The 23,772-nt window shown below is 40.6% G+C and overlaps 1 long non-coding RNA gene across 1 annotated transcript; it reads right to left on the reverse strand.

Moving 5' to 3' along the window:
• Positions 1 to 21,985: 21,985 nt before the first annotated feature.
• LOC129145019 (uncharacterized) lies at positions 21,986 to 23,029 on the reverse strand. The gene is made up of 3 exons (XR_008549994.1): positions 22,923 to 23,029; positions 22,334 to 22,433; positions 21,986 to 22,094 (listed from the first exon to the last, which is right to left on the reverse strand). It is a non-coding gene; the product is annotated as an uncharacterized LOC129145019 (long non-coding RNA).
• Between the last annotated feature and the right edge of the window lie 743 nt (positions 23,030 to 23,772).

Raw genomic sequence — 23,772 nt, forward strand, 5'->3', positions numbered from 1 at the left:
GAAAACCGAGCTGTTCCAACCACAGATTGGGAAACTGAGGCTGAGGGTAAGGAAAAGACCAGGAGGGCAGCAACACAGATGACATTTTTAACCAGTCTTCTGTGCTTTATAGTCTAAGCAGCAAAAAGCAGAAAAGTCATCCCAACCAGTGAGTGAGAATCACATAGAGCAAAGCAAGTGGGTAACTGTTGACTTCAGGGGGTGGGGATTATGTTGACATTTTGCACCAACCACAAATCTACTGAGCCTTCTGGTGGCTGTCCCCACACCTCTCGACTACTCTGTTTGGTGAGCAAAATCACAAATCGCAGCAACCAGCAAGGAGCACGCCGGGGTCGCTAGGCCTTCGGGAGCAGGAGTTTGCCCCTTGACCTCCACATGTCACATATGGGGTGCAAGGTGGGTAGCTGCAAAACAGCCTGTGCAATCTAAACTGAACTTCAGATACCAGCAGGAGGGGAAGGCCAGGCAAAAAGGACGGCCCACAAATCTGCACAAACTAGGAAAACTGGAGACAGAAACCAAATTTCCAGAACACCTTAGGAAGAGGAGGGAGGAGGCATAATCTAAACCCACTTGCAAAATGGAGTGGTTATAAAAATAGACTTTGGGAAAACAGGGCCTTGTAGTAGGTGGAACAGGAAGGTACAGTTGACCAAATTAAGAAATAGTAAAGACGTTCACCACGAGGCTTTGCTGTTATTTGATTATTTGATTATCAGTGGCTACTCTCCTTTTTTTCCTTCTCAATGTTTGCTGCAGTAAATCAGAAACCACTGGACGCTTTCTTTCTCCTGCTGTAATTTACAAAAAGGGAACAGAGCAAGAAAAGCAAATGAAGTCCACTTGGATTCCAAAGGACCCAATAGGATCAGATTTCCATGCAATAGTTGTGAAGAGCATTTATCCAGCCATGTCATTTTTGTTCAGTGTGTGTGTGTGTTTTTAGTTTTCTGAAGAGAAGTTTCTTTTATACGATACATAGATGATATAACCCCACAAAGTATGCTCAGGGTTCAGACAGGAGAAAAAAAAGGGAGAAGCACGAAAAGAGGAAAGGAGAGAGGAAAAGAGGCGAGGTAAAAGGAAGGTTTGGAGAGGGGTGCTGCGGAGAGGGGGTGGGGAGAGGAGAGAAAAGCAAACAAGCAAAAAAACTCATACTTAGGTGAAAACTACTACTTGAGGGGAAAACAAAGCGGAGGCCACATGTTGGGAGTAAATGTGTTTCCACATGTGAACGCCCATATATTATTGACTTACCCTGAGTCATAAATATGACAATTTGCCTCATTTCATAGTGAGGTCAGGCTCAGCCCCAATAAGCAGCCATCCTCTGCTTACTTAATGTCCCTAAATATGAGCTTTCCCCAAAGCTCTCCGTGCGGATAGTGTAACGCCGTGTGCATGTGCGGGGGGAGGCAGGGTGGGGAGGTGACAGAAAGCAAGCTGTGAACACAAAGATACTTTTAAGCCGAATACTTGTACATGATATATGGAACAGAAGATCGTCCATCACGGTTATTGAAACTGCGGCCAGCTAAGCTATAAACCTGACACGAAAGAAGAGAAAATATGACTTGTTAGGTTGAAAAAGCACCAAAGAGGGAATTATAAAAGGGAAAATTTCATGACAAATTAGTTTGTATTTTTTGTTTTCATTTCTGACACATGGAAGGAAATGCTATATGTTTGCTTAAGGAAGTGCAAATTTCTCCACTTCATCCATTTAAAATCCTCACCCTTAGGCCTTTTGTACTGAAGCATAAAGTTTGGAGACCTTAAATAGTCATAATGTTTCCCTGAAGAATTTGGCCGCAGAAACGTATTACAATTCAGAAGGGCTGAAAAGGAAAACCGTTTTATAGCAATCTGGCGGTGTCTGCTTAAGACGAGTCATAAGGCGCATCAATTCTTCCTCATAGTTTCTTTACCACATTTGATGAAATATTAGATGCAATTGGAGCAAGCGGCCCAAGCAAGAAAGCCATAAACTTGGAAATAGTGTTGTAAAGCAAAAGTGTGTTAACAGGAACTAAGTCTCAGATTGGAGAAAATGCCCAGTGGCTGGTCCTAGAGTAGATGGGAAAGTTACAGATGTTGAAGGTCACTCTAGGTTTCCTTCCCCTTCCCCTTCTGGGAACTAAGATTCAGAGTGGATGAACAGCAATTCCCCAGCTCTGGGAGTAGGTAAAGCAGAACAAATAAAAGGAGAGTGCTCTAGTTCAAGAGAAAGCAGTGAAAATCCCCTATTTTAACATGCTCTGCAATTTCGGGGAGCATTAGGAGTTGGGGATAGTAAAGAGAAGATAAAATGAAAGGAAACTCCCCCCTTTGCAACATATCAGTGGCTTCACTAATAACACCTCTATGTTATTAGCACAATAATCACACTTTTCAGTTACAGCTTCAAGATTTTTACAAAAGAATGCTTTAGTACTTTTAAAGATTTCGGGACTCCCCAAATTGTTGTACAAAAAAATAGAGAGAATTTTACAATCCCAATAAACATCTCAGCAAAATGCTTTTCACTCAAAAAATGGGAACCCAAATAATTTTAAAATTTAGATATAAAAATGAAAAAGCAGAAACAGCAAAAAAAATTAAAAGAAGATTATTGAGAGGGTACTTAACTTTAACAGATGTTAAATTTAGGTTTAAAATAACTATCACTAAAACAGGCTGATTTTAGGACAGGAATGGAACTGAGTGTAAAAATAGTACCAAGAATATATGCAAGTTTATTGTATATCACAGGTGGCATTTCACATCAGTGCAAAAAATATGGCATATGCTTAAAATAATGTCAAAAAAATCTGTTAGTAATTTATAAAATAAATCAAGCTGCATCTCACTCACTTCTGATTCCAATATAAATTTTAAATGAGTCAAGTATCTAAGTCAAAAAATGCAAGCATAAAAGCACTAGGAAAATATGCATGAAAACTTTTATAATTTTGTGATGGAGAGAACTGTTCCAAACATAACAGAAAATTCAGAAACCATAAAATATAATGCAATTTTTTTGCATAAAATAAGATGAGATGGTGTGCAAAAAGATCAGCAAAGGCCCAGCACCAAAGACAACACACTGGAAATACATAAGAGTATTGTAATTTTATATTTATATTAAAAATTATATTTATATAAACAAATTATTGTTTAAATTAATATACCTAATACACAAAGCGCTCTCAGAAATCAACCAAAGGACACCCCTAATAGAAAACTATATGGAGACTATGTATAAGCAAGCAATTAAAAAAGAAAGTCAAATAATCAAATATAATTTTAAAAAGCAATAAATAAATCAAATAAAATGCCAAAAAGACAGCATTTTTTACCAATCATATTAGCTTTGATTTTTAAAATAATTACAAGAATATTGAGAAGCCAAACCACTCTCACCACCTTCACATTACCAAAAATCTCTTCTAGTCTCTTATAATAGCTTCTCTGTTGAACTTCGACAGACAATTCTTGCAAGAAGCATCATTTTAAAAGACAAATCATGTGTATATAATACACATGTTGATCTTAATGACAAATATAAATTTATATAATGTTACAATGCAAACTACTTCAATAAATAAAAATTTGAGAAAAAAAACACCTCCTATTGGAGCCACAAAAAAAAGAATCAAACTTCCATTCTCAGGACAATTGACTGGATGGCCAAAGGGAAAAACTAAACCCAACAATAAACAAAAAATAATAGCACATCAGTCATGTAATTCCAGGAGTTGGAGTCTTAACTGCTCAAGTTTGAAAGCTGATTCTGCCTCTAATTCACTGTGTGAATTTGAGCAATTTATCTGATCTTCCTACACTTCAGTTATGTTATTTGTAAATTCAGGCTGATAGGAGAAGGAAGTCTTCCATTGACAGGATTAAATGAGTTAATGCATGGAACATGCTGAGACAATATCTGGCATGTTAAGTAGTTAAGAAGAGGAAGATGCTGCTGTTGCTGTCCACGGTGATGATGGTGGCATCACCTTACTGCACAGAATCTGCCAATGACATCCCATCACACTCAAAATAAAATGCAAAACACTCATCATAGCCTACAGACTCCAGGAGATCTGGACCCCCTATTTGCAGTCTAACTTCTGGGCCCGCTTTCCCCAGAAAGAGCCTTGCTAGCCACCACCTCGTGCATCCTCCAGCCTTAATCTCTTTCCATTTGCTTTTACCTTGCCTGGTTCATTGCCTCACTCCTCAGGTGTCTGCTCATCACTTCTCAAGGAAAGACTTCCCTGATCACCCTGTTTAAAAGTGTCCTTGCCTCCAATCCAAGCATGTTGGATACTCTTAGACATAATCAAAACATAAATGAATCCTGCTTTCCAGGGTTTAGCTGTGTGTGTTCTAATTTAAAACGAGTGTTCCTTTTAACCAGCAATCCCACTCCTGGGCTATTATACTGAGGAAAATACTTTGATAAGTAGATGAAGATCTATGCAAATGTTTTTCATCAAAACATTGGCTATAATAAAGAAAAATTAGCAACAGTCTAAAAGTTCATCAATTTTGGGTGTCTATTGTTAACTTCCTATACAAACAACCCACAATACCATGTATCCAGCTAATGAGTCATTATGGGTTGGCAGGTTAGGCAGGGCTCAGCAAGGTGGTTCTTCTAGGTTTGACTTGTCTCACTCATGTGTCTGGAGTTTGCTGTTCACATGGCCATTTGGCAGACTCCAAATAGAATCACTCAAGGTTCCCTGAAGCCTCAGGCAAGACCTTCAATAAAATCTTTTCTATTTCATTCTTTTGGTCAAGGAATTGATTAGGACTGCCCAGATTCCAAAGATGGATGCACAGACTCCACTTCTTCATGATAAGAGCAGCAAAATCTCATTGCAAAGGAACATGGATATAGGAAGAAAGTGGAAAATTTTGGCCATTTTGCAATTTACCAAAATAAGGAACAGGTTGAATAAATAATGTCAATATTATATTAGATTATTTTGCAGCTGTTAAAAATAGTGATGTCAATACATATTTATTGGTTAGGAAAGATGCTTATGGCATACTTAAAAAGCATATTATAGAACTTCTGATTTACATCATACATGCAAGCATACCTATGACATGGTTGGGGTAGAAGTTATTGGGAAAGGCTTTTCCAAAATATTAGTAGTGCTTAGCTCTCAGTTGCAGAATCTGTTCACTCTGCTTTCCTTTCTTCCTGACATCTTTGCTGGTCTCTTGATATTCATCCTTCCTTCCTTCCTTCCTTCCTTCCTTCCTTCCTTCCTTCCTTCCTTCCTTCCTTCCTTCCTTCCTTCCCGGCTCCATCTGCCCTTCCCTCTTCCATCCTTTCTTGCTCCTTTATTCTACATTCTTGACATCTTGGTTTTCCTTCTTAGGGTGAGGTGACTAGACTTAGCTCCTTATTACAGAAGGTGTATCTAGACCTTTTCTCATGACATTAAAAGAGCAGGAACATTAGCAGAAAGTTGGAGGCATCTTTCAGTTCTTTGCTTATATCAAACTACTGAAGCAAGACATGGTCAAACTCAAAATCAAGGAATGGGGAGAGAGTCCCCACTTCTTGATGAGAGGAATTACAAAGCAAGTCACTTTACAAAAGATGTGGCTAAGAGAAGGGTGGGGAATTGAGGTCAATAATATAATCAATCACAAGGACAGAGTGTTGACCCAGTGGGAAGGATTGAGGATGTTGTACTGAATCTATGTTTGCACAGCAAACATGTTGTCTTTGCTTAGAAAAGTTATTTATTTAAGAATTGGTGGGAGGCTAATGGGGATTATATAAAATCTCCAGCTACCATGGTTTGACATTTGTGTCTGCTCAGTATTACTTTAAAAATAAAGTGAGAAAATTTCAAGTGTTTTGAAATTTTAAAGCTATGCACCAAAAAACATTTTAGGTAGATTTCCAATTGCAAGTTATATTCTTCTGGGCCTCCTTTTCTCTGAGTATTCAGGCAATGCAAAAAGTAATTTCAATAATAGAGTAAGCCAAACATGGCTGGGTAGATAAATCCATGGCTGCAAAACAAAGACAACATCATACAATGTCTGCCAAAGCCAAACGTAAATTACTTTGGGGAAATTTACAAAATTAGTGTGGGTAATTGAAATTAAGCTAGATTATCATCATGATTCTTTCTAATACTTATATTTTCATGCCTACCAAAGGACTTGATGATATTTAAAAATTAGATAAATTCCATCAAGCTATTGCTTTCATTAACATGAGTCTCTTTGCCTGTAGGGATTCTAAAATGAGTCATTTTTCCTTGAAATGCATCCAGTCGCTGTAGCAGCTGTAAACTGTAGGAGTTGATACTCCTTAATATTGAGGTGAAAGAGTCACCGAGCCCCACCCTTTGGAAACTACTTTGGCTACAACACTCATCCAAAGTTCAAGGCCTTCATGATGAGGCCTAAAGCCTTTAATTAATCTATTTGCCTCTGCAGCTCCTGTGGTCCCCGAGTACTCCCCCACTGCATAGCAACCTCCCTGTCTATTTACTCAGCCTCTCCCTGAGCAACGGTACACATCTTAAGATGTCTTACCCAGAGTCCAGCTGTGGAAAAATAAAACTAAGCAAAAATCACACCAGGAAGATTCCTGCCCCAGAATAGGAAATATGGACATTCTTTACAAAGCCTCCCCCTAAGATGCGGTAAGAAGTCTCTCCCTTTTCCCCAAATAATCATCTAGCCCTCAATTTTTTCCATTTGTTTTATCATCAATCAACAAATATGCCCTGAGTACTTTCTCCATGCTAGACATGGTGCTAAGCCCTGTCAATTAAATCTATGATGCAGTTTACATGAAAATCTAGGGCGACTTCTCAAATCAGCTTTATTTATTTATTTATCTTACAAGCCAATGAAAAGAGGCACAGACCCTCATCTCTCACTGCATGTTTGCCTCGACGTTGGCAGAATATCCTGGTAAGGTGCTCACTCTCCTCCACCTTGAGAAGTAACCAAAGTCAGCCAAGCCACAGCGCAGGTGTGCTCCCTCACAAGTGCCTTTCTGGACTTGATTGTGTTTATTATGGCTGCCTTTGTGCAAATATACACACCCACATACACAAAAAAGATGATTCAGGCATGGGCATAAACAGGAGGTAAAATTATTTGAGCAGGTTACACTGCATCAGTTTGGAATTATTTTTGGACTAGTTAGCATACAATAGGAAGTGTCCTGCAGATGGTCTAATTTTTGGAATAGAAGTTTGTTTTGGCGTTTTTGTTTTGGAGTTTCCAACTCATGATAAATCACTGAGTTACTGATTTGCCAATGTTCAGAGTACAGTTTACCTAGACAAAATGTCTAATATTTCCGTAGTATGGTGTGGGGGGGGGTGTTGTAGAAATCCACCAATAAAGGCTTTAATCTCACTATCATTTTAACAGTACCAAAATAATCCCCTTACACACATACACACCCTTCATAAACTACCAGCACATTTATCTAAAATATCTTCATTTTACCTTCACTATGATTGAATGATAATTTAGCAGGACATAACAATTCTATTTTTTTTAAAGATTTATTTATTCATGCATACAAGAACCAGGGTACAGGCCAGATGTGCATGAAGGTGAGAGGATTCTCCAGAGACAGAGTGGGGAACAGAACAGGCAGATCGACTGAAATACACTGCTGAAGGGAGCAGTGGGCGAGACAGGAGAGGTCTGCAGCGCCAAGTGGGTATCTCTCCTGCCGGCTGGAATTGAATCCGCATTGCAGAGGCTGTAGACAGCTTCACAGCGCTGTGCTCAACTGCCTGCACCACCAGGAGAGGCCCTAATAGTTCTATTTTTTTAAGATTTATTTTTATTTATTTATGCATACGAGAATGACTCTGGGGTGTAGGGCAGAGATGCAGCAGGGGTGGGGGTGAGACGATTCATCAGAGACAGAATGAGGAGCAGAAAAGGCAGATCTACTGAAATACACTGCTGAGGGGAACAGCAGGTGAGACAGGAGAGGTCTGTTTTGCCATGTGGGTCAGCTCCCTGGCCAGTGTTGGAACTCATCCTGTAGTGACTTGATAGTGCTGAGATTAACTCCTACATCACAAGAGAGACCCTATAACAATTCTAAATTAAGGGGATTTCTCCCCATTTTTTAAAGATGCAATCCACCTCTTTTTAGCTTCTATTAAGGTTTGTGAAAAGTGAGTTATTTATTGGTCAAATTGTCCTACTTTTGAAGATAATCTCTCTGTTTGGTTGTAGCTGACTTTCAGATCTTCGCTGAAGTTTAACCATGACATATTTTAGTGATTTTACTTTTATATATCTTGCTTGGAATATTTATGTCTTTTACGAACTATGAAACATTCTTACCTTATCTTTTAAAATGTTGCCTCTTCTCCATGATGTTGAAATTTCTCATCTCATCCTCTAAACCTTCATTTGTTTATATATTTTTCTTTCACTTTTCCAGTTTCTTTTTTTTAAATCTCACTGGGCTACCAGTGGATGATTTCTTTATATCTTTCAGTTTACTCATTCTCCCATCAGTTATACCTAATCTCCCTTTAACCCAGCTACTAAGTGTTTCAAATGACATTTTTTAATTTCTAGAAGTTTCATTTGGTTCTTTTTAGAATATGTTTTGATAAAAGTTTCATATATTTTAATCCTTTATCATCAAAGACATACTTATTTTATTATCTCTAAAAGATAGTGTTGTTATTTGAGTACCTTGGTAACTAATCCTTCTATTTTCTTTTTATCTGATTCTTGGCGGGTGGTGAATTTGTGGCTTGTAATTTTGGGCCATGAGTTAATGTTCAGCAGAGATTATGATGGAAATACTATATAGCCTACATGAAGAGCATGTCCCTTCCAAGAGGCATTTTGCCTTTTGACCATCAATTTAAGTATCTATCATTCTAGGGATTGTTTGATGTTGGTGCCATAGTCTAGGTTTTCCTGGGTCATACAGGCGGGCAGCAAAAAAATAATGATCTTAGGGGTGTGTGTGTGTGTGTGTGTGTGTGTGTGTATGTGTGTGTGTGTGTTATTTATTCATAGACTTTTAAATTGAGGCCCTTAGAAAATCAACCTTCCTCTACTCCCTAGCCCAGGTAACCAGAGTAATGGCTTACATGCTTTTCATCTCTTATTATTAGTTGTTTCCATTGAAAATTTACTTTTTGCAAACGTGACTATACATTTATGCTTATTGTATTTTAGTCTCTATCTGTGTGTTTCTATAAGAGGAGTTTTATGTAACTTTTTCCAAAATATGTCCCGAAATTGAAGTTCCCGCCTTTTTGTTGATGTGATCAATTAAAAATGTTACCAAGCACCCTGCCTTGTATGAATTTTGATGAGAGTAGTCACAGTTGTAAATTAATGAGTGACCTTCTTATTGTGAGAAATGATGCCTATGTGCTAATCCAAGTATGGGCAGAATAGGTGCTTAATAAATACTTACTGACAGAATTTGTTAAAATACTTTTACTGATAAACTTCCTGTCTGTGATGGCCCCCCTTCATTTCTCTATGGCAAGAGTGCTTTTTATGATGATTTTTATTTTTAGATATGTAAGTGAGCAACTCTAAATTAGTGAGACAAATTCTACAAACCATGTATGAAAATTAATATTAGTGATTTTTAATGGTCTTTTCTTATTTAACAAAGACTTGACAACCACTCAGTAAATCATACTTTGTCATTACAACAGCATTCCCACAGCAAATAAAGAGGTGGCAATCATATTTCCAGTTTTTCATTTTAAAAAATAATCCTTAAATTATATTCTGAAGATTGACTGGTTTTCGAGGATCACCATAAAGCTTAAAGCTAGAAATAAAGATTATTCAACTCTCTGGTAAACTGAAGACACTTAGACAAGTTTTTTAATACTTGATTCCCTGTGAGCTAAGACCAAAATAAATCAAACAAATAGTAATAAATACTTGAGAATCCAATCTGTGATGATGATCACAGAATGTAGGCTTCTAACTTAGTGATTAAGCAAGCTACTATGTAAATATAAATAAAAATAAATCTTAAAAAAAAGTTAAAAAAAATAAAGCCCATCCATCTCAACTTCATTTCCAAGATCAAAATACATAAAGCTTTCTGAGTCCTTGTGCCAACTTACTATCTGACTGAATGTAGGCAAATCTCCAATATTGGGTTTTCTATCCATAAAATGGGAATCATGAAAGTACCAGTCTCATAGGATTGTTACTTTAGGGTTAGCAAGATGACAGTGTAAAACAGTACCTGACATTAGTAAATACTCTAATATTTGCTATAGCTGTTATAAAGAATATTTGAATACTTACTATGAGCAAAAGTTTATGATAAATACTTTGGTGGTGACAAATATAAATCAGACACATATCCTGTCTACCAGAAGCTTGAAGTCTATTACAAGAGCTAATATAAGGTGAAGCTATAAATCCATGAGGGTAGAAATGAATGTATCTTAATCATCCTTATGTTCCTAGCACCAGAGCACTTCTGGTGTATAGTAGGTATCCATTAAGTAAATTAAATAACTCTTTTTTTTCTTTCATAGAAAGTGGTAGAAGTGAAAAGGACAAATACAAGAGAAAATGTAGACAAGAATAAGACCTTATAGACCCAAGAAATTTCCCTCAGTTTCTCATCTGTCAACAGATGCTCATGACCACACTTGTCCCAGATACCGTTACACAGATTATTGCAAAGCTCAAATAGAAGGTGTTTAGATGACAGCATGAGCTGGAGGAGGCAGGGAACAAAAGGGCGATGAATTAACCCACAGAAAGTTAATGGTATTTGCTAAGAGTCGGCAGTGCTTACTAGGCACTCTGCACTGTTTCCAGCAGCTCATATGTGTTAACTAATTTCATCTTTGCAGCAACTCTGTGCCATGGATTTTATTGTTGGCTTCAATTTGCAGAAAAACAGACACAGAGAAGTTAAATAACATACCCAAGGTCACACACTAAGTCACAGAAATAGGATCTAGGCCCGGCAGTGTAACTCCTGTGCCTTGTCTCCTAAGAAGGCAGCCAGGGGCTCAAGCCCATGTCTGTTGTCAGAAAAAAATGGTCCTTTCAAACCCAGAACCTCTGAAACCCATTTCAGCTTCTGCCCCTCTCTTTCTAGCAACAACCTTCTCCAATGTTCTCTGCAGCGAACTTAATTGCATTATCTTCACTGCTTCCTGGGAGGAGGAAGGGGAAGAGTGAGCTATAAATATCCCTTCCTAAGTGCCCCCCAAAGTGGAACCACCTGCAGGGCCTGTGTGCGGTAGAGGGAGAAGCAGAACCTCCGCTGGGGAGAGGAGTTTACCCTCATCATTCAACTGAAGGTTTTGAACACCTCCCGCGGGGCGCCTGCTGCAAAGGAGAGGAAAGCAAACAGACCATAATGAATGGTGCCCTTCCAGGGTTTTATCATCTACCTGCTTAATTATGTCAGTACGAACTCAGAAGCAAGTGCTGGGCACATAAAGCATCCCCAGACAGCCAAGCAGCAGGTTTACTCCAAGCCCCGCAGCCTGGCTGGGGTCCTGCTTCTCGAGCACTTGCTGGAATCCTCTGCTGGCTTTCACCCTATCTTTGGCGGGGGATCACTTTCTAAGATGGAAACAGATCAAATGTTATTATGGCCAAGTCACACCAAGGAGAAGCATCATGGGGTCCAGCTTGTTAAACTGGATGAGCAAAGGCATGTCCACTCCACAGGTGTCTGGATGCACTGTCTGGACACTGAAGAATACAATGTGCCCTAGAGATTAGTCCGAGATTCGACTGGGTTTTCCAGCTCCATCTCAGTGTGCGTCCACTATCAGCTTGATCCCGACGCAGTGTGGGACTGGCCAGCTTTCCTGAGCAACTGCGGGCCCTGAACTGACCACTCAGGAGGTCAACTCTGGGCCAGAACTGAGTGAGCGAGAGCGAAGCTCGCTTCAGCCAAAGCGCCCCCACACCATGGCGGGGCCACTGCACAACACAAACCCCATGGAATGTGTTTTCTCCACCCCTAGTCCAGAGTCAGCACAGCTTCCAAGCAGTCCCTCTGACCGGCCTCCTCTACCACAAGACGCCGGACCTGCAATCTGGGCCCTGCGGGCGTGTTAATTGTGAATCCAGATGCTCTGCCCCTCGGTTCTCTGCACTGACCTTTCACTTGAAAGTCAATTTGTCAGTCTGCTCTCTGGGTCTGAAGAAATCATCAAAGCCTTCCTGCCGAGGCGCTCCCCACAGGTTTCTCTGAATGTGGCTACAACACAGCCAGGCTACTTGGAGGCTGGGGCGACCCTGGACACTGGCAGCTCCCCTCCCCTTAGAGATGCTGGGGCCCGCTCGGCGTCTCAGGGGAAGTGGTATCATGCAGGGGTGGACGCTGAGTATCTTTGGGGTAGGGAGGAAGCAAAGAGAAGAAGCCAATCCCCAACCCCCATCAACTCCCCAACTAAACCTGGTGAAGGGGGAGGAGACGCAGCCCTCCCAAGTCTCCACTGTCCAGGCATGTCTGATTTTCTGTCTGAGTTTCAATTTTCTGCCAGCACATCCAGAGACTCAAGTCTGGAAATAAATGTTCTTCTCCACAGAGGGCCAGGGAGCTAGGTCTCAGCAGAAGTGCTGAGAGGAGAGAGGTGTAGGGACTAGGTACTGGCCATAGGGACCCCTCCCATCAGCTGTGCTCCGTAGCCCTCCCTGCAGCGCTGGGCACAGCAGCCTGGGGTGGGTACAGCCGAAATGAGCATCCGCTGAGGGCGGGTCTCGGAGCTGTGGTCTATGCACACTGAGCAGCACTGTTCAGTCATAAGAAACAATGACAGGTTGCTGCTTACAGCAAAATGGAAGCATTTCCAGGGAGTTACGTGTAAAAAAGAAAGTCATCAGGGCGAGACAAATATTGAACATTTACACAGCAGATCATTCAATGAAGAAAAATACAAACTAGTATTCAGTAATAAATGGAAAAAGGTTTCTGAGATTAAGAGGATGAGACAAGAAAAAAAGGATTCACACTCTAAGGCAAGTCACTATTATTATTGTTATTTTGTAGAGAAGAAATGGAGGTGCAGAGAAATCAGGTAAATTGTCCGAGGCACAACTAGTAAGAAATAAATCATGTACTCTAGTTACCAGAGTTGCTGGAGAGGGCCCTTCTGCCATCCCCTCATGCTTACAGCTGCCTTCCTGTGTCCTGTGCAATCAGAGCAGCACCCTAATTCTGGATCTTCTCTCATACATCAGCATGACTGTCCTGCCTGCACCACATTTACACACTACACACACACTCCATAAATCGCCATCACCACCACAGCCAAAGTAGGGCTGTTCCTCAACCCTACTGAACTCTGTTGAGTGACTAGTCAATCTGGAAGTTACTAATGGCTAAGTGTTTGTGTGGGAAGAGAAATCCCAGAATTATAGCAAGTCTTCCAACTAGCTCTGTGAGCCAGGGTATATCCTGCAGCAACTTTGGACACTGATGACATAGCAGCACTATTTACAACAGTCAAGTCCTGGAACCCACCTAAATGCCCCTGGGCAGATGACTGGATAGGGAGGTTGTGGGATATAGGCTCCATGGAATACTATTCTGCTAAAATGATAACACAGTGCCTTTTGGAAATGCTAAGTGAAATAAGTCAGAAAGTAAAAGATAGTTACCTGATGATTTCACTTATTTGCAGAATATAAATAACCAAAGAAAACAAACTGGCAAAGCCTAGCAAAAATGATTCTTAGACTGAAAATCATACTGTTACCAGAGGGGGTGGGAGACAGGGACGAGAGAGGGGAGGAAGGTGATTGGGCATGGCCACTGGAGCTTTGGTGGCGAGTGAGTGAAGCATGTGCATATATGGAGGGGTGAACTTGTACTCCATAGATCACAGGTATCTAAATTATTTTTGTCAAATTTCTATTAATTTAAATAACTTATTTATTATTAAGAAAACACACTGGGGTCTCCCCTGGTGAAACAGCGGTTGAGCATTGGGCTGTGAAGCTGCCTGCAGCCTCTGCAGCGCCTGTTAGATCGCTGGCCGCCAGGGCGAGGGGTTCTGCATGGTGTGACAGACCTCTCCTGTCTTGCCCACTGCTCCCCTCAGCAGTGTATTTCGTCAGTCTGCCTGTTCTGTTCCCCGCTCTGGCTCTGGTAAATTCTCTCACCCTCCCGTGCTCCTGACTATACCCAGTTCTTGTATAAATAAATAAATAACTCTTAAAAAAAAAAAAAAAAGAAAACACACTGGAATACATTTGCATTGTTTTGCTTTGCTGAGCTTAAGTTAAAGAAGGGTCACTTGAATAGTCCTCTTGGCTGTGTCATAATAGGTAGGTAAACCCATAGTCCTGGAATTAGAATTCCATAGAGAACGTTTTGTTGTTTTGTACTGCTTGTTTGTTATGCACAGTAGTAAAGAGGGGAGGAGTAGAGAAATTAGGCCAATTTGCATTTGAAACCCAGGACCCTCTGGGAGGAAAGAGATAAGATATGAACACATGTTGTGCAGCTTAGGGGCTGATGTGGGGAGATGAGGATAATCCCAGTGAGGGTCTGATAATAAAGAAGAGCTATAGGAAAAAATAAAGTTTTCTATAGAAGGGGGACTCTGTTGCCCAGGTGGCCCACAGACCAATTGTGTAAAGACCATGGAGGGGACAGCAGAATCTTTGCTCTGGTCTTGACAAAGTAACTGGCATTGATCTAGCCCTTATTTCACAAAGAACCATAAAACTAGAAAAATATATGAGCAACTGTTACCAGATCATTGGACAATGGTCCAAAAGCCTATATCCAAAGGGGAAAAAATGGCAAAATGTTCATTGCTTATTAATGATGGCAAAAATAAAGAAGCAGAGCACACAAAATAATCCAAATAACTATCAACAGTACAATGGATAGATAACTTGTGGCTTAGTCATACAATGTATACTTTTCAGCAAATATAAGAATGAACTACTGATTTATACAATAAATGAGTGACTCTCAAAAAATTGCTGAGTGGAAGAAATCAGCCACATGAAAGTAGATAACATATGATTCTGGTTAAGTGAAATTTGAGAACAAATATAACTAATTTTATTGTGATAAAAATCAGAATAGTGGTTTCCCAGAAGCCGGAATTGACTAGGAAAGGAAATTAGAACAATTTCTAGGATGGTGAAGTGTGTTTTATTTTAATAGAGCTGTCAATTATATGGTATATATACATTTGGTATATATGTACTTGATTGGTTCACCTGAAAGACCCATAGACTCTGTGACTTCACTATATGTACATTTTACCTCAATTAAAAACAATTGTACTTGTGGGGAAAAAAAAATGTTACCTAATTTTCAGGCCCTCAATATCTGAAAGACAAAGCCTGAATCCTTACAGTGGTCTTAGGCCCTTCCTTTTGTGATTACCTAATGCATCTAATATTCTCCCCATTGCTCATTCTGCAGGTCTGCAGGTAGGGTTTTTTGAACATGTAAGTGTGCTCCTATCATATCCCAAAGCCTTTACCTTGGTTCTGTTTCTCTCATTGTTATTTACTATCATTGAACATGTTTATCTGTTTACCATCTGTATCCCCCCTAAGTAAGTATATTTTCCTTTGTTCATCGATATGCCTCCAGTGATTAGGGTAATGGCTAGTAATGACTGTGCAAACAGTGTTACTGAGATCCAGGAGAAAAGATGGTGGCTGGACAGGATCCTTAAGTCATTGCTTCCTTCAGAGATATCAGTGATAAGCATCTGAAGGGAGCAGCCACATCTGGAACAGAACAGACTGGTGTCTCAGCAAGGAGGAGAGACAGAAACTATGAAAAAGATAGGAAAGACTGAGAAACAGTAAGGAATGGTCCTACTTTGCCAGGAGTGAAATCCATCCTTCCCCCAACCAAGTCCCCCAGACTCTCCCATGGCCCCAGCCCAGGAAGAAGACTGCATACTTCTTAGCCAGAGCTATACTATTGAGCTATTCAGCAAGGGCACACAGGTGCCCAGAAACTAGTTTCAGCAGTGGGGAGAACAACTTGTCTGTCCATTATGCAATTTCTGGGTTCCTAGGATTATCTGTGCCCACTGTGAGGAGCTAGGAAAAACAGCCACCCCTCCCCACCGTTCTCCATCTCTGTCCCATGCTGAGTCTTACGTAAGAGAAGCTGCAAGTAGTCACAGTGAACTCAGCCTACCCAGCATGTTTTTTTCTGTCTGCCTTGGAGAGTCAGCAGAAGCATAGACTAGAAGCCAAAATGGTTCCTTGAGCTTGTTCCCTTATGTAATCTCTGTCCTGCACACAGCCTGCATAAAAAGAAGCTTCAAGTAGCCACAGTGAACTCAGAATGCCCAGTGGTTGTCTTTTCTTGCTTGTTACTGCTAAAGAGTTCAGTGTGGAAATGCATCGAGATCTATCTGGCTCCATTAGGAAAGGAGTGGGATCCTAGAAGGCAAAGGGAAATAGAAGGGAACAGAAAACTTGTTCAAAGAAATAATAGAGGAAAAATTTCCAAACCTGGGGAAGTTTATTAAACATATAAATTCATGAAACTAAAAGACACTTTGTTGGGCCTCCCCTGTTGGCACAGGCAGTTGAGGGCTGCGCTGTGAAGCTGTCCGCAGCCTCTGCAGCACCAGTTCGATCCCGGCCCCAGCTGGCAAGGGTCCCATATGGCACTGCAGACCTCTCCTGTTGTGCCCACTGCTCCCCTCAGCAGTGTATTTTGTCAGCCTGCCTGTTCTGTTCCCCGCTCTGTCTCTGGTGAATCCTCTCACCCTCCTGCGTATCTGGCCTGTATCCTGGTTCTTGTATAAATAAATAAATCTTTAAATAAATAAATAAAAGACACTGTTAATCTGAATGTAATGAAATCTACACCAAAATACATTGCCATGAAACTACCAAGAATTCAATACAAAGAAAGAATAATAGAATTAATGGCTCTAAAAATACTGTAACTGAACTAAAAAATACCATAGAAGGCCTAAATATTAGACAAATGCATGTAATGAAGAGAACATACTCAGGGGTAGCAAACACAAAACAGTACAACAAGACAAAACAAAGAATCAAAAACATTTCAGGACATGAGAAGGACTAAGAAAATTTACTTAAAGAAATAATTACTGAGAATCACTTCAATCTGGGAAACAAACCAGACATCTGATCCAAGAGACCCAAAGAGTTCCAAACAAAATAATACCAATCTGACACACTCCAAGACAGATTATAATTAAAGTGCTGAAAGGAAAGAACACTAAACAAGGAATAGAGAGAGAGAGAAGAGAAATCTATAAAGGAACCCCCTATTAGACTGACTGCAGACTTCTCAGTGGAAATCTTACAAACAAGATTTCCAGGGTTGGCCCTCCTGGGTATAGTGCCACTCCGATGATCTGGTTGTACTTTTAGCCAGCTGAAGACTCAACTGAGGGACCAGCCGGGTCCTGTGAAGGGGGGAAATCCTTGTCATCCAATGCATGGCATCAGATTCGTTCTTGCCACCGCAGTTCTTTTGTGAATAATTCTATGGATCAACCATAGGGAAAGACTGACTGACACCTTCAGTGAAAGTCATTTTGTCCTGATTATTTAAAATCGCTTCACCATTGGCAGATGTTTGGGTGGGCATGCAGATTGGGCATCAATGTTTTCACACTCTGGATTTATTCTAAGGAGTTTAGTCAGCTTCTTCCCTAAACTTCCCCATCACCAATTCTTCAATATTTTTCCTTTGAAGCCTCTGATTGTCTGGCCAAACCATTAGCCACTGTCCAGGAATTGGATCTAAATCATTGCCCTCGGTGCTCTCCCCTGGGTAATTAGATGTACCACTAAACATCTGCTCCCAGGGGAGTTTTTATTTTCCACTGTGCTTTGGGACCACCCTTGAGTGTAGTTAATGCACTACAGTCATTTACAACCAAGAAAATAGGCCCATTGCCATACACTCAAAAGAAGAATTTGACTACTCTCAGGGCAAACCTGAATGTCTTCAACCCCGCAGGGACTTGGGATGGGACTTGCCTGGGGCATGGAACTGGGATTCCTACAAATTAAGGAAACCTCGGAGCAAGGTTACCAATGTTGGGGCTCACCTCCCCTTTGTTCTGCCCTGGATTCTAGTGACATTGGAAAGCCCCACCAAACTACTCAACATACTTGGAGGTGCACCCAGCAGTCTTCATCCAAGGTCTACTCTCCAACACAAACAGAGGCTGTCAAAATACATCCTGCCTCTGTGGTGGGCAGAAGTCTGGAGAAATTGGGGCGGGGGAGGGAAGAAGTACTTTAGAAATGGTTTTATTTCTGAGAATTCTCATTCCCAAAACTTGCCCCAATAACCACATTTTCTTGGAGTTCAACATCAGAGATTGACTACCCTGGTGGCCTTTTAACCCTAATTAACCCACTGGCCCATTGGGTGCCCCTACCTCATTTCACTATGTGATGTAGCTTATAAAAAGATGAGGCCTCTAGTCTGTTAAATCTGCACATTCCACAGTTCTTTGCTCAGGCCACTTCCTTCCCTACGGAGCCACTGCCTGACTTTTCCAAAGCTGATATTAATATCACAGACCATTATAATACAGTTATTTTCATGGAAGGCAGGGAGGAAGTCACGTGGCATTAATTGGTCCCATGGGATCCTGAAATTCTCCATTTAGCATGTTGTTTTTACTCACATAAGCAGCAATGAAGTGGAAACAGTGAGGAAGCACTGTGATTGTATTAAATGAGTATTTTTTTTCTAGGACTTGTTTGGTTAATGAGTCATTATTCCTTTTTTAATTGTATGAACATATGTAGTAGCTGGGTCAAAGGTACACGTGCATTTTCTTCAATGCACACAGACAGACAGACTCACACACACGTATCTAGGTCACCGCCTGTTTGCCTTATTTTAACCCCCGCGATGATGTCAGTTTATTGAAAGTTTAGAGCATTGATAAGGGAACCAATGTTTATGAGTTTTTGTAGCTTGAGATAAAGTATTTCTAAAGCTCCTGAGTGTAAAAAGATAAATTTTATTCTCTCTAAGTTACTGAGCCAAGAGGGTTTCATATCAAAATATTCATATCACCACAATCAACTACTTTGTGTTTGTATCACAATTTTTTCTTTCAAAAACCCATCACATACATCATCTTTTCTGACCCTTATAATGGGCCTGTGCAGTATATAGGGCAAAAAAAAATATGATTCCATTTTCTAAACTAGGAGCTGATGTCATAGAGGCACAGAGACTTTTTGAAGGCTATGTAGCTAGTAAGTGATGGTCTGAAAACCCAAGGGAACCCAGAAATAAGTTGGGGCTGTAAAGAGACTTTGTCATGGCTCAGAGACATTTGTGGGTTAGATGGCAAACATAGAAGACTTTGGAGAGTGAATCTCAGATGTTGCCAAGTTCTGCAAGTCCTCCTCACCTCCCCAGGTAACTAAACACATTAACTGTGTGTTCTTAAGACTATCTCAGCCAACTGTAGAGATACAACTCTATTCTTCAGCCAACAAGTCACATGAAGCAGAATGAGAATGTAAAAAGATGATAAAAAGCCCTCTTGAAACATTTTCTGTTTGAAGATGCTGATATTAGAAAAATTTGTTGATTCCTTGGGCATGAGAAATTATTCTTTTGAGTAAGATGAGCCAGAAAAACATCTATTATATTCCCTAATATGGCAACAACCATGGACTGCGACTTCTACTTCTCTTGAGGATTCTGCAATAGGAAAAATAGGATTCTAAGGGAATATAATGATTTTTCTCAGTCAAGAAGAACTTGAGTCAGGATGGTTCACCCTGAAGGTTGGATATTAACATGAGTAAACCTTCATGTATCTTTACATAATGTCAATGACATTTCATGGTCAATAAGTCCTTCAGTTAGATAAACAAGTACATGATTACTTAATTTCATCAAATGAAAGTACTAAGAAGCTGTTCAGTGGACACAAGGGCCAGCTGAATTTATACAAGAACAAACAACAAATAAATGTAAACTGCACAATGGCCACTGATGGGACATATCCTCCTGGAATTCAACCATCCAATCTTTACACATATGCCCATACACATTCTCACCAGAATTCGGGGCCAGAAAAAGCAGAGCTCCATCACCACCATCAAGAGCATGGCAGTAAGGGCGGCTCCTGCAGATGATTCTTAACTACTTCATTTTCACAGATGAAAGCTTATCACCACCAGCCTCTGAACTTCCCAAATCCCTAGAGCTGAATCATCAGTCTACAGATGAGATCCAGAATTCTAGTGGGACTCTTTGGGAAGAAACTGGCCACAAGCTCCTGGGGAGTGATGAGCTGTTTACTGATCTCATTTGTGAATAGACTAAGGCCTTTGATGCTCCGCCTCTTTTTCTCTCTACTCGTCATTTAATTACATATAAAAGTTCTAAGAGGCCAGCTAGAGAAAGTGAATAATGAAATCATATTTGGTTGCTATTGAGTCATTCTACTTAAAGTGTGTTAAGAAGAGGTCAAATTTATTAACCAGCATGAGGTTTGGGGGTCACTGTAGATTTTGATTGCCCATAGCACCCATGTCCAAATCAAAGTTAAAGTCACAGAAACCAATAATGGTGCTCTAGACAGAGAGAGAGTAGATTCTTGTTCAGTCCATCACATTTTACAGAAGTAGAAACTGATGACTAGAAGGTATAAGGGACTTGGTAAAAGTCACCAAGGCCTTGTACGTGCTAGAATAAAGGAGGACAAAAGTCATTTAATATTTGGTGACTAGCGTTGATTGTGTTGAGTCTGTCTCAACAGAAATGCATATATGTTGATTGACTATACACTCCCTCTATTGGTGTTTAACCCACCTGCTCAATAAAATTTCATCTTCTGACTCTGTTTTCAAATAACAGTTATTTTTCATATAGAACTGCAGGGATGATTTTTCTAAGTCAGCTCTCTTTTTTTATATAAAGATTTATTTATTCATGCATACAAGAACTGGGACCCAGACCAGATGTGCAGGAGGGTGAGAGGACTCACCAGAGACAGAGCAGGGGAACAGAACAGGCAGACTGACGAAATATACTGCTGAAGGTAGCAGTGGGCGAGACAGGAGATACCCACACGCTATGTGGGTATCTCCGTGACCAGCCGGGATCGAACCTGTACTGCAGAGGCTGCAGACAGCTTCACAGAGCTGCCCTCAACTGCCTGCACCACCAGGGAGGCCCTCTAAGTCATCTCTTAATAATACTTTGTTTCAGGAGCACACAACTCACCCACCACCATAATATGAGCTAGGAGGTGGCATGCTCTTTGCGCTACAAAAGAGACAGAGTGTTGTAAAATGACTATTGCATGAAAATGCCTTCAAGCTGTTGCTTTTTCCCCAGGGAGATGGTTCTTTTCTCCCAAATTATGTTTAATAAAAGTATTGACACCTATTTACCTCCTCTGGGGTTATAGGTTCAAAACTCTACAAGTATGCATTCCATCACCATTGCCCCAACAACCCTCCACCATATTCCCATGGGCCCTTTCCCTTCCCCACTCTCACCCCACCACCCTCCTCCTCTGGTTGCCTCAATTTTTCAGCCAGATGCTGAGAGTTTATTATTGGTTTTGTTTTGACTGACCCTTTGTTATGTTTCTTTATACTCTACATAGAAGTGAGACCATGCAATATTTGCCTTTCTCCTTCTTACTTATTTCATTTAGCATTATTCTCTCCAGTTCCATCCATATTATGAAAAATGGAAGGAAGCTCATAACTTTTATTGCTGAGTAGTATCCTATTGTATATTACTATTTTTCTAATATACTCCTTGGTCTTTGGGCACTTAGGTGGTCTCCATAACTTAGCCATTGTGATAGTGTTACAATAAGAATAGGAGTACATACATCCCTTTGATTTAGTATTTTTTTTTATTCAAAGAGTGGAATTGCTAGGTCAAAAATGGTAGATCCAATTTTAGCATTTTGAGAGTCCTCCATACAGCTTTCCACTGGGCTGGACCAGTTTACCATCCCACTAACAGTGTAAGTGGCTTCATTTTTCTCCAGACCCTCACCAACACTTGTTATTTCTGGTCTTTTTGATGGGGGCCATTCTCACGGGTGTGAGGTTGTATCTCATTGTGGTTTTGATTTACATGTCTGCAGGGAGACATTAAAGAACAGCACAAAGTCCAGCAAGGGGAGGGAGGGAGCAGGGGAGTAAGAATCATGAATGTCCCCATCCACTCATTTCCTCGTCCCTGTGCAGACTCTCCCCTACTACATTTGCAAAACCTTGAAAAGAAAGTTTCTCTGTTGACACTGGAGAGGTAATAGGGCTTGGCAATAGGAGAGATGAAATGCTAGGTACCCTTGGGGCAGCTTTAATTTCTACTTACAATAAAACTAGAATTCACGACTGTACTACAGACGATCAGGAGAAGTCCCCACTGAAGTGCAGAAAGGCCTCGGGAGCCTGGTGGGCAGAAGAAGTGACTCCTGCTTGGGAGAAAGCATGAAACATGTAAGAGAAAAATAGCAGCTTCCACCAAGTAAACCAGGTTCTCCTCAACCCTTAGAAAAATCAATAAAGGAATATGAACAGTGCTGTGGATTGAAGAAAAGCCAAATAAACAAGCTGTAATGATAGCTTGCCTTATAGATTCATAAAATGTAACCACTAAAGAAAATGACAGGACCAGCAGAATTCCAGAGGAAACTGAAGTAGGAAACATACATTTTATTTTCTCTTATGGACACAAAAATAGGTTCTGGCCGCCTAGAGCAGTCTCAGAAATCTTACTGGTCTGATTTGCTTCTCATTTAAATTTTGACATGTGTGACACAGTATTTTCTGTTAATTAAACCTCTTAATATAACTTTGTGGGAAGAGTGCTTGGTATTTCAGACATTCCTAGGATTCAAGGGAAGAAGGTCCTGTACCCTGGCATATTTCCAGGAAACTAATTACCTAGGAGAATTCCCCACCTGAGCTTGCTAATGGAGCTGCCTCAACTTTCAGGCAGGTAAGAATCTCCTCAGTGATCTCCTGATGCTTTTGTTTCCCTTCCTCTCTTCACCCCAGTGTGTTCTCCAGCAAACTGTGGAAGAGGGTGGCAGTCAGCGAGTGTTAAGGGACATGAGAGAGTGTGTGAGGATACAGGGGAGAGGACAGAAGAAAGATGGCAGCAATTTGCTCCCCGGGAGAGAAGGGCATCTGGGAGAGGCCAGTGCAGAGCCTCCTGGGACACTGCTGTCTCCCCACATTCACTCGGTTTATCACATCCAGGAAAAGTGCTCAGAGAAAAGAACAAATAATGTTTCCAGTTTCCTTCAATCTTAATATAGAAGGTCCCCAAAGGTCCAAAACAATATTAGAAAGAGCTACAGGGCGGGGAGGAAAGAGCATTGTGCACCTCTGAGGAAGTGAGGAGAGGACAAACAATGCTGGTGTAATGTGACGGGCGCTCAGCTCTGATCAGCCGCATCCTTCTGACCCTGAGACATGTATTGTTACATTTTCTAAAGAAAAAAAAATCTGCTTTGGAGAGAACTCCCTGGGTGATAATATTACACAACAACTATTTAGGACACATTTGTGACATTTAGGGAATGAATAACCAAAATCACAACTCTCCTTCCCCTTCTCACAGGGTCTATAGACAATGGAAGTGATCAAAGAAAGACAATCTGACTAGACTTTAGAGAAATAGAAATGCAAAGGCTCAAAAAAATGTAATCCTGGAAAAGTCATCAGAAATCAATAAAAAACACTTCACCTACAGCTTTCCTTCTACTTACTGTTCAATCACCTTTCCTTTATGTGATTTGAGGATGG

Source organism: Talpa occidentalis, unplaced genomic scaffold (assembly GCF_014898055.3).
Source record: "Talpa occidentalis isolate TD23 unplaced genomic scaffold, MPIMG_talOcc4v2.1 talOcc4.8, whole genome shotgun sequence".
In the NCBI taxonomy this organism is placed as follows: domain Eukaryota; kingdom Metazoa; phylum Chordata; class Mammalia; order Eulipotyphla; family Talpidae; genus Talpa; species Talpa occidentalis.